The sequence below is a fragment of the Salmo trutta genome, chromosome 39 (genome assembly GCF_901001165.1).
Source record: "Salmo trutta chromosome 39, fSalTru1.1, whole genome shotgun sequence".
In the NCBI taxonomy this organism is placed as follows: domain Eukaryota; kingdom Metazoa; phylum Chordata; class Actinopteri; order Salmoniformes; family Salmonidae; genus Salmo; species Salmo trutta.
Genome location: NC_042995.1, coordinates 10,591,732 through 10,609,395, shown reverse-complemented (window position 1 = coordinate 10,609,395; position 17,664 = coordinate 10,591,732). Strand labels below are relative to the sequence as shown.

The following is a 17,664-nucleotide window of genomic DNA, read 5'->3' as shown; positions in this document are numbered from 1 at the left end:
AGAGGTTCTCTCAACTGGGGGACTTAAAAACACATGAACGTATACACACAGGAGTGAAGCCTTACCCCTGCTCTGACTGTGGAAAGAGTTTCTCTCAACTGGGCCACTTAAAAACACATGAACGTATACATACAGGAGTGAAGCCTTACTCCTGCTCTGACTGTGGAAAGAGTTTCTCTCAACTGGACAACTTAAAAAGACATGAACGTGTACATACAGGAGTGAAGCCTTACTCCTGCTCTGACTGTGGAAAGAGTTTCTCTAAACTGGACAACTTAAAAAGACATGAACGTATACATACAGGAGTGAAGCCTTAATCCTGCACTCATTGTGTAAAATGCTTCACAACATCAACTGACCTAAAAGTTTGTCAAAGAACAGACACAGGAGAGAAGCCTTACTCCTGCTCTTAATATGGCAAGAGTTTCTACCGATTGGGCAATGTAAAGACACACCAACGGATACACACTTGACCGAAGCCTTATCACTGCACTGACTGAGAAGAGATTCTACAGATTGGGCCATTTTAAGACGCCAATGTATACATAAAGGAGAGAAGCCTCATCAGTTCTCTCAGACCAGCTAAGATTAGTCACTCCACTTAATTCTCATGTCATTAAATAATTGGCAACATTGAATTGGATCAAATGAAGCATAGAACACTATTGTAAAAAAAAAAACATTAAAGACACCTGCTCTTTCCATGACAGACAGACCAGGTGAACCCAGGTGGGCTAAGGAATGAAAACACTGGACACTGAAAAATTGGAAAACTGTTGCCTGGTCTGATGAATCCTGGTTCCTGCTGTTTCACGCTGATGGGAGGACTAGAGTATGGAGGAAACCACGAGTACATGCATCCAGTGGTGGAAAAATTACCTAACTGTCATACTTGAGTAAAAGTAATGATACCTTAATAGAAAATGACTCAGTAAAATACCCAGTAAAATACTACTTCAGCAAAAGTCTAAAAGCTTTTGGTTGTAAATATACTTATGTATCAAAAGTAAAAGTAATTGCTAAAATATACTTCATCAAAAGTAAAAGTATGAATAATTTCTAATTCCTTAAATTAAGCAAACCAGACTGCACAACTTTTTTTATTTTTTATATTACAGATAGCCAGGGGCACACTCCAACACTCAGATATCATTTACAAATGAAACATTTGTGTTTAGTGAGTCCACCAGATTAGAGGCAGTAAGGATGACCAGGGATGTTATCTTCATAAGTGCGTGAATTGGATCATTTTCTGTCCTGCTAATCCTAAAAAAATGTGACAAGTACTTATGGGTGTCAGGGAAAATGTATGGAGTAAAAAGTACATTTTCTTTAGAAATGTTGTAAAGTAAAAGTTGTCAAAAATATAAATAGTAAAGTACAGATACCCCCAAAAACTACTGAAGTAGTTTAAATCATTTTTACTTCAGTACTTTACACCACTGTATGCATCCATGTCGTGTGTCAGCATTGCAGGCTGGTGGTGTGATGGCGTGGGGTGTGTTTTCAGGGCACACATTGGGCCCCTTGATAAAAGTTGCACAATGTTTGAATGCCACAGGATGTCTAAACATCATTGCCAATCAGGTGCATCCCTTCATGGCAGCAGTGTATCCATTTGCAAATAGATTTTTTCAGCAGGATTATGCCCCATGCCACAAGGCTTGTCCAGGAATGGTTCCAAGAACATGACAGTGAATTCAGCTTACTGCAGTGGCCTGCCGAGTCACCAGATCTCAATCCAAATGTGCATCTGTGGGAGGAGATGGAACGAGCTATTCAGAGTAGATCCACTCCCAGGCAACTTGACACAATTGTAGGAAGTGTTGGAGTCGACATGGACCAGCATCCCTGTGGAACGCTCTCAACACCTTGGACAGTCTATGCCTGACGAATTGAGGCTGTTCTGAGGACAAATGGGGTGCAACTCAATATTAGGAAGCTGTTTCTAATGTTTTGTACACAGTGTATATCAGATAAAGATGGTGTGACGATCACTTTTCAGCATTAGTTTGGGTGGATTATTTTATTACTAAACAACTTTTGTTTAATGATAAACAGGCTATGAATCGACTACTTGTGCTTATTAAATTGTATTTTAATACTAGATTCATTATTTTAGTCATTGATGAATGTATTTGAATAACTGTATTGAAGTTAATTGATCTGGCGGCAGGTAGCCTAGCGGTTAAGAGTGTTGGGCCAGTAACTGAAAGGTTGCTGGTTTGAATCCCAAGCCGACTAGGTGAAAAATCTGGCATTGTGCCCTTGAGCAAGCCAATTAACTCTTATTTGTCCTGTAAATTGCTCTGGATAAGAGCATCTGCTAAATGACAAGAATGTAATGAAAAATTTTTGTACATGAATTTATGCTGAGCAACCTCTTCTTCTCGTGTATAATTAAATAAACTGAAGTGAAAAACTGTATATACAATACACAACATTACCACTTTGTTTACCCTGGTCAGAGGTACAGGGCCATAGTAAACTAGACTATGTAGCTGCTGTTGTTAGTTGCCTACAGTTTCCATGCAATAACACATGTCAGATCACTAATGATTAGGTGTATAGGCTGCTACATTTATACAAGAGTTTCTGCCTGTGTCTGTCAGGAGTGATGTGTTATCAGGCTTGTTAAATAACTACCAGAGGGAAGTGGAGAGCCGCCTTGAGCTTTGTGCCCAGCCCGCACGACATGGTCAAGAGACGCAGAGAGCCTGCAGCAGCACTCTGATGTGAAGAACAGGCCTTACAAAAATGTACGATTGTAGTACAACAGTATTTTCGTGGAATGGTAGTGACCAAAAAACTCTGTTTTTCATTGTACTAGGCCTAGGAACATAGAAGAAACTGACAGATGTGTCATAATAGCCCAGATCTAAAGCTGCACTGGGAATAGAATACATGCAGCAGGGTGGAGAAAAATCACAGTAAAACAAGATTTAAATGTATTTTCTTACGGGCTGTGTTCACCATTCATGTAATACATTAAATATATACATCAGACGGTATTGGGGAGCTATTTCATAGGGTTTTCACAGGTACATTATTTTCCCATTTCAATCTTCTACCAACCAACCCTATGCTTGGTGTGACTGTTATGGTCAGAGCAGACCATCTGATATGCCCTTAAATAGTGTAATATGATATGATATATTGCCAATATACCACGACTAAGGGCTGTGTCCAGGCACTCCGCTTTGCAACCTGGGATTCAAATGTAAAAGGACCAGTGCTTCTACAGTGAAACACGTCTTTGCCGTTTGTTTCCTCTTCTGAGTGCACTGGTGGGCAACAACATTTCAATAAACAGAGCCAATGAGTCCTTCAAATGTAGCACTATATCCACACGTTTGAATTATCTGAATGATAGTGAATGGGGAGACTGAATTAAGCAATAAGGCCCGAGGAGGTGTGATATATGGCCAATATACCACGGCTAAGAGATGTTATTATGCACGAAGCAAAGCGGAGTGCCTGGACACAGCCCTTAGTCGTGGTATATTGGCAATACATCACAAACCTCGGAGGTGCCTTATTGCTATTATAAACAGGTTACCAACGTTATTAGAGCAGTAAAAGTGCATGTTTTGTCATACCCAGCTAATCAGCATTCACCGCTCGAACCACCCAGTTTATAATTTGCATTATACATTGTGGGTTGGTAACTAGGTTTGGCCTCCAGTCAATTTGTAGCTGGGCTTGTAGCTAGTCTGCGGGCCAGAACATAATTGGCCTATTATGACTGATAATATCGATTCGATCACAGAAAAAACGTTGATCTATATAGTGCGAACTCATTGAAGTTCAATCGCTTGGGTCTCTGCGCGGCATGGCATTTCTTCTGACTGCAGTCCTGGAGGAAGTGAGCAGGCGCGCAGTTTAGAGAGAACGTTGCCTGCAGGAACACCTTTTGTAATATTGAGGAATCTAGATTTGATACCGTCACTAAGCAAGCACACATGATGTCCTTTAGATAGTACTTGATCCAATTGCAAGATGCCTGATCTAGGTTTATTTCAGACAACCTTTAAAAAAGTAAGAAATGGTCAACCGTAACAAATGCCTTCGACAGGTCAATAAGGCAGCGCAATGATTTGTATGGTCTGAACCACAGGCGTCAAACTCATTCCACGGAGGACCAAGTGGCTGCCGGTTTTCACTCCTCGATTTTACAGTCGTGGCCAAAAGTTTTGAGAATGACACAAATATTAATTTTCATAAAGTCTGCTGCCTCAGTTTGTATGATGGCAATGTGCATATACTCCAGAATGTTATGAAGAGTGATCAGATGAATTGCAATTCATTGCAAAGTCCCTCTTTGCCATGCAAATGAGTCCCCAAAAATATTTCCACTGCATTTCAGCCCTGCCAGAAAAGGACCAGCTGACATCATGTTTGTGATTCTTTCATTAACACAGATGTGTGTCGACGAGGACAAGGCAGGAGAACACTGTCATGCTGATTGAGTTTGAATAACAGTCTGGAAGCTTCAAAAGGAGGGTGGTGCTTGGAATCATTGTTCTTCCTCTGTCAACCATGGTTACCTGCAAGGAAACACGTGCCGTCATCATTGCTTTGCACAAAAAGGGCTTCACAGGCCAGTAAGATTGCACCTAAATCAACCATTTATCGGATCATCAAGAACTTCAAGGAGAGCGGTTCAATTGTTGTGAAGAAGGCTTCAGGGCGCCCAAGAAAGTCCAGCAAGCGCCAGGACCGTCTCCTAAAGTTGATTCAGCTGCGGGATCGGGGAACCACCAGTATAGAGCTTGCTCAGGAATGGCAGCAGGCAGGTGTGACTGCATCTGCACGTACAGTGAGGTGAAGACTTTTGGAGGATGGCCTGGTGTCAAGAAGGGCAGCAAAGAAGCCACTTCTCTCCAGGAAAAACATCAGGGACAGACTGATATTCTGCAAAAGGTTCAGGGATTGGATTGCTGAGGACTGGGGTAAAGTAATTTTCTCTGATGAATCCCCTTTCCGATTGTTTGGGGCATCCGGAAAAAAGCTTGTCCGGAGAAGACAAGGTGAGCACTACCATCAGTCCTGTGTCATGCCAACAGTAAAGCATCCTGAGACCATTCATGTGTGGGGTTGCTTCTCAGCCAAGGAAGTGGGCTCACTCACAATTTTGCCTAAGAACACAGCCATGAATAAAGAATGGTACCAACACATCCTCCGAGAGCAACTTTTCCCAACCATCCAGGAACAGTTTGGTGACGAACAATGCCTTTTCCAGCATGATGGAGCACCTTGCCATAAGGCAAAAGTGATTTGAAACTAAGTGGCTGATGAAACTAAGTGGCTCGGGGAACAAAACATAGATATTTTGGGTCCATGGCCAGGAAACTCCCCAGAGTCCCCTTAATCCCATTGAGAACTTGTGGTCAATCCTGAAGAGGCGGGTGGACAAACAAAAACCCACAAATTCTGACAAACTCCAAGCATTGATTATGCAAGAATGGGCTGCCATCAGTCAGGATGTGGCCCAGAAGTTAATTGACAACATTCCAGGGCGGATTGCAGAGGTCTTGAAAAAGAAGTGCAAATATTGACTCTTTGCATCAACTTCATGTAATTGTCAGTAAAAGTCTTTGACACTTATGAAATGCTTGTAATTATACTTCAGTATTCCATAGTAACATCTGAGAAAAATATCTAAAGACACTAAAGCAGCAAACTTTGTGAAAATTAATATTTGTGTCACTCTCAAAACTTTTGGCCACGACTGTACTTGATTGATCAATTGAGGTCACTAATTCGTGAGGAACTCCCAAACCTGGTTGTCTCGGTTAGAATTGTAAGGAAAAAACCTGCAGACACAAGGCCCTCAATTTAATAAATTTGACACCCCTGGTCTAAACAATATAGCACCTCATCTAGTGTAGCCGCTGAAACATATGTTCAGGTCTAAAACCAGATTGGAAGAAATGAAAAACCCATTCACTGAAATATTCTTTAAGTTGTAATATATTCTTTTTTAGCAGCAGAGGTCAACACAAATGGAGGAGGCCTTCATCATTGTTTGGAGAACAACAGACACCCACCATATTGATAGATGTCACATTGTTGTGCTGATTCTTTATTTCTTTACAATCAATCATTATTTACAATCATTATTCACAATCGGTATTCACAATCATTATTTACAAATATTATTTACAATCATTTTCTACTGTTGACACAGCAGATATTGTCTGTTATGTATTATAGGTATCTTTCATACAAATCTTAACCTTGTGACCCATTCTATATATCTGTTGTTCATCATGTAGGTTGAAAGGGGTGTATCTTGACTATAACAGACCTTTGTACTTTTGTCTCGCCGCTTTCAATGGATCATCCGAAGTGGTGATTCGTCGACAAGCCATCGCTATTGCAAAGCTCTCACTATTAAAGATTTAGTTTAAGTATAACTCTGACTTGTTTTTGTGAAGTTTGTCTCCTCATTTGATAGTAAAGAAATGAACCACAGAGGTTTCAAGGGAAGGTGAGCTGAGACAAAGACAACATCTTTAATCATGTGGTTCAATCGCAACAGCCATTGTCTACATTGTGGGAGGCAACCTGTTAGTTCAAACCTAAATATACATTCCTGTTTCTAACTTCTAACGACTACTGAAAAGTCCAAATTCAATCCCTCCTTATAAGATAACATTAAATATATATATATATATATATATATATATATATATATTAAAAGCACAATCATTATTTCTAATAAATTATCAACACAGTAATACGTTTTGGTAAATGGCTAGAAAAACTAATTCATAATAAAATATAACATCTACAGGTAAAAATGCATTGTTCCTTTTGATAGTGAATTGTTATTAGTATTATCAACATAATATTCAATAATTCCACCTTTCCAAATTATTGATTACTCCTCTAATGTATAACACCAGAATTGACATCCACTGGAGAAATAATAAACAGTAGATAAACTGACTAAATATGTGAAGAATATTTTTTACTTTTAAAAGAGGGAGTATTGGCAAAGTGTGACTCTTTCTGAATTGTCTTTCCGGAACACCTTCCAGAATCATCCCATTGTCTTAACCCCTAACATGATACCATTCTAAACACTATAAACTAAAAAATAAAGAAATATTAAACACAGGATCAAAAACTCATTTTAAAACACCAATTGTTCTCAGATCATTAAAATAGTCCAGGTAATCCAGTTTCTCTCATTGCCAAGGTCAACCTGGGGGCCAACATCCATTCATCTCAAGTTAAACCTGCCTCTGGACAGGTTTAATTGAAGCCTTCACTTAGATCCAGTGGTGAACCGTGACTATAGGACCTAGGCCTTCAGAGGGACCAAAAATCTTCCAATACCTTGTATCAAACTAAAGAATCATGAAAATAACAGAAAACATAGCATCACTTCATGTGTCCAACATTATATAGTCTGTAGTTGAGCCGTTCTAGTGAAGGAGGAGCAATGCTTTTTGATGACATTATGAATGAATCAAACAGGCCTGGCCGCGCTTCGGGCTGCACACACAGACAGAACCGGCATGGACACAACATGACACACAGCATAACATCACTGTTTACACAGCTGTTTACACAGCTGATGGTAGCCAGTACCACTATCACACTATCACCAATAGAGACAATGACAGTGTCACATCAATGGTGAAAGGCTCGGGGTGCTGAAAGGACAGCGACCGTAATACCTGTGCATTCCATGGCGCTGAAGGAGAGACAGTTTTGGTCAAACACATAACCAGGAGACAGCAGTCACATACAGCATCAAGTAATGTAACAGAATAAGCAGCCCATTCATTCCAGTAGGCCCCATGAAGTCAGAACAATACAAAAAGCACAATCATTTAATTTCCAAAATGGCATTTTACGACCATGATATTAAATTTCTTGTAGTGACTGAGTAAGCCTAATTATAAAAAGTAAGCCTCAAAGTGCCATCTTTATTATGAGGAGAAACATTTAGACAGCCAGGACCATAGCCGCTCTGGCCTAGCTCTCACTGCAGTCCAGTGCCATGGATTGACATCTTTGAAGTTTGTCCTCGAGTAATTTAGGAGGGCAACTTTATGAAGGCTTCCCCACAATGGCCTTATCATACAACGCTCTACAGAAGAAAATGACATAGGCCATTTTTATTGTTCACATTATTTGCATTGATGGTGTACTGAAGTCAAGTGGTTCAACATTCAAATGCAGTTTGATGAAAAAGCGACGGTTGGTGGAACTCTGGCGCCACCAAGTGGACAATTGACTGTCATATTGAACGTGAGTATGCTCTCCACCAACTCAGATTACCATACCAGACTGTCATATTGAACGTGAGGATGCTCTCCACCAACTCAGATTACCATACCAGACTGTCATATTGAACGTGAGGATGCTCTCTACCAGCTCAGATTACCATACCAGACTGTCATATTGAACGTGAGGATGCTCTCCACCAACTCAGATTACCATACCAGACTGTCATATTGAACGTGAGTACACCCTCTCCAGAACATCCTGGCTGACCCCAAACCCCTTTAATTTCCTGATTAAGAACAGGCGTTAGCTTGCTAATTTAAAAATACAGTCTGCATTCTCTGTAAAACTCAGCGTGTTATCAATGTGTCCCCCTAGGTATTTAAAACACTCAACCACCTCCACTGGTTGGTCGTTCAGAGAGAGTGGTTGGGACATTGGCAAGTTGTTGCCATTGATGATCAGCTCCTTTGTCTTTTCCACATTGATATGGAGGGCGTTGACAAACACCATTCTTGAAGGTTGTTGGTCTGTTTAAAATTGCTGTCCCCATCTGACGTAGCATCTTTTTTATTATTATTAAAGAGTCCTACCAGAGCCATGTCCTCTGCGTACTTAAAAATACACTATATGTTGTAGTTTCCTTTATTTCTGCAGTTACCTGTAGCAGCAGGCTACATGGAAAATGGAATCGCTCGAGACGGCCCGAGTCGCAGAAAATGGAATATAACCTTGCAGGTAAAGTTCGTAATAAAACAACTTCATGTGTACAACATCATTATACTGAGAGCCATTTCTAAAAGGACATCTTGGGGTGTTTTATTACATTTTGTTCACGTTTTTTCAGGACCTCCATACCACATAACGACGATGAAGAAGTGATTTGCTCTTTGGGGTACATTTTTCTTAAACATGTGAAATCACAAAAATGGTGTCTGGACCTTTCTATAACATGCAATTTACATAAAAAAGGTTGTATTTTTACTTTATGTCACGCTTGTCGTCGGTGAAGGAGGACCAAAACGCAGCAGGTATGTGCAGGCTCATCTTGACTTTTATTAACTATCAAAATGAACACCAAAATAACAAACAGAAATACGATCGACAAAAAACAGTCTGGTAAGGCACAAGGCTAAACACAGAACAATCTCCCACAAAATACAAGACAAACACACCCAACTAATATAGGACTTCCAATCAAAGGCAACACCAAACAGCTGCCTTCAATTGGAAGTCCAACCCCAATTAACTCAACATAGAACCACACACACTAGACTAAACATAGAAATACATGAAAACCAAACAGTGCCCAAAAACCCAGGAATACTTATTCAAACACCCTTTTAACAAACACACCACCCTGAACCACATAAAACAAATACCCTCTGCCACGTCCTGACCAAACTACAATACTAATTAACCCTTATACTGGCCAGGACGTGACACTTTATTCATTTACACCACTACGAATTGTATTTCCTTATTCACGCCATAGTAACAATTATAGATAAAGATAGAAACAACGTGTCTGAATATTAGTACACATGTAGACACTGATAAACATTACATTCAGCTTCAAAACAGTAGTGCAACTGTGAAATTGTTTCTCTCTCCTGCACCGCTACCCCATTCGTAGACGTTAACTGCTTTAGTGCTTATTGACGATAGTATCTTCTGACCAGGGGAGTTTTAAGAGCCCCAAAACTAGTCTAAACATTAACACGCATCGCTTGCAGTACTTGTTTGGAAACATAAGAAACGTATCTTTCATATCAGCAAAATATCATTTTCAAAAAACAAGGTTAAGTTACTACACACCTTTATAGGGTTAGTGTTCCCACACGGTCCTATCGCCATGTTACAGCACTTGTTAACGGAAGACATAGGTACCCACCTGTCTGTTTGAAACATTAGTTCTCGTTGGCATGAAAGATAAGGGGCATATCAGCATATGTTTCGAAAGCGATGATTATTTACGTTTCTCAACGTTAAAACACAGCGTCGGAATTGTAGTTTACACAGAGCCAAATATGGGCAAATGTAACAGCTGAAAACCCTACTTATGGAGACCGAGGCAAAGCCAGTTTCAGGTTGGATATTCGCGCTTTCAAACCACTTGCCACAGACTCCAAATAAGTGTCATGAAGTTGGAATAATTGCGCACAACATTGCACAGGTTTTATTTTCACGATTTGGACATTTTTTCGCTTTTCAAAGCTAATAAACATGTGGAAATGTGAACAGCATTTTGTATTCCTAGTTGAATTAGTTAGGCAGCGTAAACAAACTACACACTTTTTTTTACATTTGAATTTCAAAAGCTCCTTGGTCATGTGACCTACTGACTTCAAACAAGGTTCAGAATGTCCACTCAGCGTGCCTACACATTGCACATCCTTTTGTTTGTCCATTTTCATCTCACACAATGTTACATTAATTTGCCTGCTCTGCCCCCCTGAAGGACAGTGTCACTCACACACCAATTCACTTGGGCCTTCTCCTTGGGGCCTTCCTGACCTCCAGGCAGGCCCCCATTGACCTGGTGACCTCTGACTCCTGGCCTCTAGGCCTACACTCCTGCATGCCTGCCTGCCCTCTCCCTGGGTCTAAGAGTGTATAGCTTACTCCCTGGAACTACAGACCTCCAGGCCTCCACACCTACTCTCCTTACCCGGTCAACACCCCTCTCCCTTGGCCTTAGAGTATAGCTTACTCCCTGAAATTACTAAGACGTCTATAGTCCCGCTGTCAGGAACCACGTGCACCTGGTAACCCGAAACAGGCTCTGTGCTCCTGGTGACCCACCCACTTTTATCTGCTCAGTCCCCACTCCAACTTCCATGGCCTGAGTGCTGCCCCTAGCCCCAGAGTCCGTCCGGTCGCCCCTACTTGGACTCGGAGTGCCCCCCACCTTGATGGAGGCCTCCGTGTGCACCTGGTAACCTGAAACAAGCTCTGTGCACCTGGTGACAGAGCTTTTATCGGCTTAGAGACTAAATCCCTAACCCAACCTCCACGGCTTGAGTGCTGCCCCCAGCACCTGAGTCCGGCCACCCGTGCTCGGGCTCTGAGTGCCCCCCGCCTTGGCGGAGGCCTCCTTGTGCACCTGGTGACCTTTTGACTTCCACGGTGAGTCCCAACCTGACTCACAGTCCCACCAGATGGGCGACCACCACCTAGCCCCCTACCTATCCAGAGCCCAATGTCTTATGCCTTCTACCCGCCTGCCTGGGCTCTCTCACACTCTGTGTCTGGCCCCTGGCCCTTCTCCGTGCACCTGGTAACCCGTAAGTAAAGAAGGAGGATGGTGGAGGAAGACGCCTTCCGTCCCCGACTAAAGCTTGGATCAAGGGCTGACTTTCAATAGTGAGCTGCTCTGCTACGTACTAAACCCTGACCCAGAATCAGGTCATCTACAAGGGATTTAGCACCAGGTTCCCCACAAACATGCTGTGCGCATCAGGAGAGGGGCAGCAACTAATCCGGCCGCACCCCAACCCCGTCACGAACGGATCTACTCACCTGCCAAAAGGGGCAGGCTATTCCGGGCCAACCGAAGATCCGCGGCGCTATGGTATCATTACATTTAGGGGGGATTCTGACTTAGAGGCGTTCAGTCATAATCCCACAGATGGTAGCTTCGCACCATTTGCTCCTCAGCCAAGCAAATACACCAAATGTCTGAACCTGCAGTTCCTCTCGTACTGAGCAGGATTACTATTGCAACAACACATCGTCAGTAGGGTCAAATTGACTTGTCTCACGGTGGCCTAAACCCAGCTCACGTTCCTTATTAGTGGGTGAACAATCCAACGCTTGGTGAATTCTGATTCACAATGATAGGAAGAGCCGACATCGAAAGATCAAAAAGCGACGTTGCTATGAACGCATGGCCGCCACAAGCCAGTTATTGTTGTGGTAACTTTTCTGACACCTCCTGCTTAAAGGCCATAAATTCAGAGGGATCGTGAGGCCCCGCTTTCACGGTCTGTATTCATACTGAAAATCAAAATCAAGCAAGCTTTTGCCCTTCTGCTCCATGGGAAGTTTCTGTCCTCCCTAAGCTTGCCTTAGGACACCTGCGTTACCGTTTGACCAGTGTACCTCCCCAGCCAAACTCCTCACCTGCCACTGTCCCCAGAGCGGGTTGCACCCGGGGCGCGCCTCCCCGCCTTAACGGGTAAGTGAAAAAACGATAAGAGTAGTGGTATTTCACCGGCGGCTGGGGCCTCCCACTTATTCTACACCCCTCATGTCTCTTCACAGTGCCAGACTAGAGTCAAGTTCAACAGGGTCTTCTTTCCCCGCTGATTCCGCCAAGCCCATTCCCTTGGCTGTGGTTTCGATAGATAGTAGGTAGGAACAGTGGGAATCTTGTTCATCCATTCATGTACGTCACTATGACGAGGCATTTGGCTACCTCAAGAGACTCTTATGTCCCGTCGTTTACCCCCGCTTTATCAAATTTACTCACTTTGACATGAGGGGGTCACAGCCACCCCGAAGGTGGTTTGACTGCGACCGCGAAGGGTAGCATGCTACGGTCAGATATCATCAAATTGACATCCATTCGAGTCACGCCCGGTATCATCAGAGGCTGTTCTGTCTTACAAACTGGACATCAGTTGCCGCTACTAACCTTCAGGGGACTTTAACTGGGTTTTTACACCCAATCAACATCAAGTGCCAGCGCAATACTTATAGACTTGAGAACCAAATACCCATCGCAGTATCTCGCGGCCCCATCGACCGGGTGTTGGAAGAAGCAACAGAAAATAATTATCCCCTTTCAATCATTTGCTTGCCCACTCAGCCCTCCGGGACAGAAACCTCTCCCCACATCGTAGGGCATGAGCCAGATCCATGCGATGCCCTATCACTGTGGGGCCAATGGGTTTAGTCTCCGCCTCAAGTCTAGTGAGCGTAGAGGAGACCTTCCCACCTACAATGTGGGGCCGGCGAGCGCCGTAGCTGGGGAGATCCACGAGAAGAGTCCGGCACACGTCCAGAGTTTCCGCCTCCAACCGCCGGAACCAACCCCCACCCCCACCGGTCCGCCGACAGTACCACCCCGACGAACCCCCGCACACAGCTCCTTGCGAGACCACGCACGAGAGACTGCGAGATGAGCCACACAATGAACTTACAATGGTGGCGAGAGGAGGGCCACGGTGCAACTGCTCCCCCAGCCGCGGCTTGAGCCCAGCCCCGCTTCGCACCCCAGCCCGACCGACCCAGCCCTTAGAGCCAATCCTTATCCCGAAGTTACGGATCTGACTTGCCGACTTCCCTTACATACATTGTTATATAACATGTCAGAGGCTGTTCACCTTGGAGACCTGCTGTGGATATGGGTACGGCCCGGCGTGAGATTTACACCCTCTCCCCTGGATTTTCAAGGGCCAGGGAGAGCTCACCAGACGCCTCCGAAACCATAACGCTTTCCAGGGCTTGGGACCCTCTCTCGGGGTGAACCCATTCCAGGGCGCCCTGCCCTTCACAAAGAAAAGAGAACTCTCCCCGGGGCTCCAGCCAGCTTCTCCGGGATCGGTCGCGTTAACGCACTGGATGCCTCGCGGTGCCCGTCTCCGCCGTTCTGAAAGTAGTTTGAGGTTGGTAGGTGACATTACCAAGGAGCTATTGAAATGATAAACGTTGAAAAATGTATGTAAAATCATGTGAGATGAAAATGGACAAACTTAAGGGTTTGCGATATAGAAGGGTAGTCAGCGGACATTCTGAACCTTGTTTGAGTCCAGGTCAACAGACGCCTCACTTCCTCAACTGGCAGCTTCATTAAATAGTTAAAACATCAGTCTAAACAGTGAAGAGGCGACTCTGGGATGCTGGCCTTCTAGGCAGAGTTCCTCTGTCCAGTGTCTGTGTTCTTTTGCCCATCTTAATCTTTTATTGGTCAGTCTTAGATTTGGCTTTTTCTTTGCAACTCTGCCTAGAAGGCCAGCATACCAGAGTCGCCTCTTCACTGTTTAGACTGCTGATGGTAGCCAGCACCACTATCACAAAATCACCAATAGAGACAACGACAGTGTCACATCAATGGTGAAAGGCTCGGGGTGCTGAAAGGACAGCGACCGTAATACCTGTGCATTCCATGGCGCTGAAGGAGACAGCAGTCACACACAGCATCAAGTAATGTAACAGAATAAGCAGCCCATTCATTCCAGTAGGCCCCATGAAGTCAGAACAATACAAAAAGCACAACCATTTCATTTCCATAATGGCATTTTATGACCATGATATGACATTTCTTGTAGTGACTGAGTAAGCCTAATTGTAAAAGTAAGCCTCTAAAGTGCCATCTTTATTATGAGGAGGAAACATTTAGACAGCCAGGACCATAGCCGCTCTGGCCAAGCTCTCACTGCAGTCCAGTGCCATGGATGGACATCGTTGAAGTTTGTCCTCGAGTAATTTAGGAGGGCAACTTTATTAAGGCCTCCTCACACAATGCTCTACAGAAAAAAGACAGGCTATTTTTATTGTTCACATTATTTGCATTGATGACGTATTGAAGTCAAGTGCTTCAACATTCAAATGCAGTTTGATGTACCACACAGGACAGCTTGGAAAAAGCGACGGTCGGTGGAACTCTGGCGCCACCAAGTGGACAATTGCTTCTGTTCCGTTGTGGCAGCAGAGATATTTGATACAAGATCAAATTTGAGGTCAATATTATTATCTCCAAATTGTCCCCCCCACTCGTGATATATTATTATTCCAATTTAGCTGTTAATATGGTTTTAATTAAACAACGCTTTCTCTAATTTCTGATTGGAGGGGGATGACCACGTGACTTTAAAACCTACAACTGTGTTACTTTGTAACAGTCAAACGTGGTTATTCCTGACGTTGATCAACTCGCAATCCATGCCACCATTTATTTAAAGCATTATCTTTTTTTATGGGGAAAAAAAGTATACCGAGCTAATTTTGGTGTAACCATCGTCGAATTTGACGTGTCGGAGAACGGCGACTTCCTCCCGAAAGCATTGCGGTATCGCTTCTCGGCCTTTTGGCTAAGATCAAGTGTAGTATCTGTTCTTATCAGTTTAATATCTGATACGTCCCCTATCTGGGGACCATATATTAAATTGATTTTTGGAACAGGGAGATGGAATAGGGGCTTGCTCCGTCCACTCCACGCATCGACCTGGTATTGCAGTACCTCCAGGAACGGTGCACCCCCTGTCGTTGTAAATATAAATCAGGAGTTGCTTCGTTTAAGTTTGTTAGGATCATGATCTATATTTTATTTTCACATCTAGTAAGTTCATCTTAGTGTCAGTGATGGCTAGATAGTGCTGGTCAAGTCTGTTACCGTAAAATTGACTATGATAGCTGATGTGAATGGTGCGAAAATGTATTCGTCACGTGCACGTGTGGTCCCATGTGGCTCAGTTGGTATAGCCTGGTGTTTGCAACGCCAGGGTTGTGGGTTCGATTCCCACGGGGGACCAGTACGGAAAAAATGAAATGTATGCATTCACTACTGTAAGTCGCTCTGGATAAGAGCGTCTGCTAAATGACTAAAATGTATATAGTGTGTAAACTTTACAGTGAAATGCTCTCTCCTCAACAGTGACAATACACATGATCAAAAATATACACAAATAGCTAAGTAATAAAGTAGTTAAAAAATATATATGATTGGATACACAATATAAACTATGAAATGTGCTAAAGTCATGTACTGGTAACGTTATCTGATGTATTTGTCTGAAGTCATTATTTCAAACGCCTGCTATTTTCACAAGACTCAAATATATGTCGTCAAATGTTTAAAAGGTGTAACTCATCTATCTGCCTGTGTTAAAGTAACTGTCTGTTTATCCCATTGATTCTATTTCTATGATTTCACACCGCACTTTTTCAAGTGACATAAACTTGATATAGTGTAGCAAGAGTTATTCCTTCGCTTACAGCATTATTACATATCATATAAACACAATACAGTCTCGGAAGCTAAGTAGGGTCGGGCCTGGTTAGTACTTGCTGCCTGGGAATACCAGCTGCAGTAAGCTTTTTTGTCCGGCAGGGTGTACTCTTGTACTATTTAATCAGAGAGCAACTGTCTTTATGTATTAGTTTCTCTCAATCGACTACAATCATTTTTTAGAACAATGTTGTAGATTTTCAAAACAGACTCCACAAAACACAACTTTTGCAAAACAGTAAATGCTTTTTGAAAATGTAGTTGTCTTTTAAAAAAACATAACATTCATAAAAAATATAATACCATCAAAATTGCAAATACATTCATCAACAGAACTTATTACAGAACTTATATACTTATTTCTTGAGTTCAAGCAGACAGAACAGAAAGTTAGTCTGTCTTTTAAAAATCACAGTAGATCCATAAATGTTCTTTGCAGTCACTAAATCATGATGATCAAAACTGGAAGTACAATTTATACAAAGGTGCAGAATTCAAATAAAATTAAAACAGAATGAGAAAATGTCTCGTTGGGCAGACTGTTATACATTTTTAGAACTTGCGCATCAATAGGTTAAAATGCCAGATGGCATAGTAGCAAGACGCATTTGTTTTTGTCCCGTGTAAATATTCAGCCTTTTCCGTTTTTCTGTATACATTTCAATCTCTTTTTCCATTTTCAAATTAAATATACCTTTCTGCAACCCGCCTCACCCAATGTGGTACGGATCTATTTTTTTTTTACCTTATAACTGTAAACTCCATTAGCAGCTAGCCAGCTAATTAGCTACTAGCTATTTTGTCATTGTTAGCCACTGCTAGCGGTCTTTACCTTTAGCACAGACACCAGCCGCTTTAGCCCGGATTGTATCTGCCAGTCTGCACAGCGTGATATCAGCCCTGAGCATGTCAGACTGCTATTCTTTTTTTCCCACTGCATCACTGGATTACTGCCACAAGCTCTGGACCATTACACCGGATCATCGCAGCTAGCTAGCTGCTACAGAATGGCTAATGCCTTTGTCCAGAAGCAAGCACCAGTTAGCCTCGAGGTAGGCCTATTCCCACGGCTAGCAAACGAAGTACACCAACTACAATACCTCTCTTGCCAATTGATCTGGACCCTTTGTCGACACGGTGCCCGCCGATCCATCACGACTGGTCTGCTGACGTATTTCGGCCGATGTGCTCTCAACCGGCCTCTGCGTCGTTGAAGACCCATCTGCTAGCCCCGGCCTGCTAGCTCTCTGAACGCCCTGTCTCCCGCTCACCTAGCGTGGTAACGACTACCGGATGGCTCCGTTTCATCCATTAACCTCTGTCTCAGTAGGACTAATTTAAAAATCAATTCTACAGGCATTGCTTGTAAGAGTGGAATTAACTAATTGTATCACTTTAGGTAGTGTGAAAAATCCTTACTGAATCTACAGTGTAAATGAAATGTCAAAATAAATGTAAATTTCACC

General features: G+C 42.8%; 2 protein-coding genes and 1 non-coding gene across 7 annotated transcripts in view; 1 reads left to right on the top strand and 2 right to left on the bottom strand.

The window, feature by feature from the left end:
* Window positions 1-17,664, bottom strand: part of LOC115179515 (zinc finger protein OZF) — a 919,448-nt gene that overhangs the window by 94,638 nt on the left and 807,146 nt on the right. The window lies entirely within an intron of this gene.
* LOC115179539 (gastrula zinc finger protein XlCGF17.1-like) overlaps window positions 1-17,664 on the bottom strand; it is a 558,171-nt gene that overhangs the window by 40,876 nt on the left and 499,631 nt on the right. The gene's annotated exons all lie outside the window — the stretch shown is intronic.
* LOC115179887 (U2 spliceosomal RNA) lies at window positions 15,262-15,452 on the top strand. Its single transcript, XR_003873015.1, has one exon. It is a non-coding gene; the product is annotated as a U2 spliceosomal RNA (small nuclear RNA).